The sequence below is a fragment of the Otolemur garnettii genome, unplaced genomic scaffold (assembly GCF_000181295.1).
Source record: "Otolemur garnettii isolate 467f Iridium unplaced genomic scaffold, OtoGar3 scaffold00292, whole genome shotgun sequence".
NCBI classification, from domain to species: Eukaryota; Metazoa; Chordata; class Mammalia; order Primates; family Galagidae; genus Otolemur; species Otolemur garnettii.
The window spans coordinates 937,839-939,348 of NW_003852687.1; positions in this window are offsets into that span (position 1 = coordinate 937,839).

The following is a 1,510-nucleotide window of genomic DNA, read 5'->3' on the forward strand; positions in this document are numbered from 1 at the left end:
CCACCTTAGGTGTACGTGGCTGGCGCCTTAGCCGGTTGAGCTATAGGCACCGAGCCTCTAAACACATTTATTTATGTCTTCTTACTTTTCTCTCAATCATGTTTTCTAGTGGTCAGTTTGGGTCTTGTATATCTTTATTAGTGTTTTGTTTCTTTGTTTCTTTGTTTTTGAGACAGAATGTGCTCTATCACCCAGGCTAGAGTCCAGTGGCATCATCACAGCAGCCTCAAACTGCTGAGCTAAAGATATCCTCCTGCCTCAGCCTCCTGAGTACCTGGGACTACAGGCCCCACCATGACAGTGTGCTAACTTTTCTGGGTTTTGTAGAGATGGGGGTCTTCCTCTTGCTCAAGCAGGTCTTGAACTCCTGGCCTCAAGCAATCCTCCTGCCTCAGCCTCCCCAAGGGCTAGGATTATGGGCACAAGCCATCACACCTGAACTCTTTGTTAGTTTTACTTGTAGGTATTTTTTAAGTGATTTTACTTCAAACAGGTGTTTTCTATTTGTGGTTCATAGGCAGAAATATTGACTTTTATATACTTTTCTTGATTCCAGGCACATTGCTCAATTTACCTATTTTTAACGGTTTGTCTGCAAAGTGTCTACCAATAAGGACAATCTCACTTCTTCCACTGAAATCCTTAACACGTTTGTTTTTCCAACCCTGTACTGGCCTGGACTTCCCTTGGCTGTTGAAAGGAAATGATGAAAGTGATTCTTATCTTGGTCTTGATCTCAAAAGGAAGGCTTTTTATGTTTTATTATTGAGCCTGACATTTACTGCTGGTTTTTGTAGCCACAATGTCAGATTAAGGAAATCTCTTTCCATTCCTAGTTGCTTAGAGTTTTCATCTTGAGTGAATGTTGGCAAATTTTATCAAACACTTTTCTAAAGCTATTGTGATGGTCTATGATTTTTTTTAATTCCATTCTATTACCTTATTTTCTTTTTCTTTTTTTTTTTTAGCATAACAAAGGGTAATTTTATTTAAGAATAAAGAGAACGCGTAGAGCACTTCCAAAAAAAGTTGGAAGTGGGTCCCACTCACATGTGAGAAGAGAGAGAGACCACATTGCTTTAATTTCTAACATTTCAACCAATCTTGCATGCCTGGAACACACTCAAATTGATGGTGATGAATTCTCTCTTTTTTTTCCTGCCTCTGGGTTTGGTTTGCCTATATATTGTCATATATTGTTTAGGAGTGTAGCATTTCTGTTCATGAATGAAATCACCTCAACATGTGATTGAAATTTTTTGGTCAAGTTTTGTTCTGAAAGTTATACTATCCTTGTTAAAAAGAAGTTGCGAAATGTTTCCTCTTTTCTGTTCTCTGGAAGTTTGTGTAATGCTGGTATTTTTTCTTCCCTCAGTGTTTGGAAGATTTCACTGCAGACTTCTGAGCCTGGAGTTATTTACTTTGTCCCTGTGGGATCTCATTGTTGTTTTAATTGGAAATGCTTGTTTTTGACTGAGATTTAGCAACTTTTTTTTCTTTTTTTTTTTTT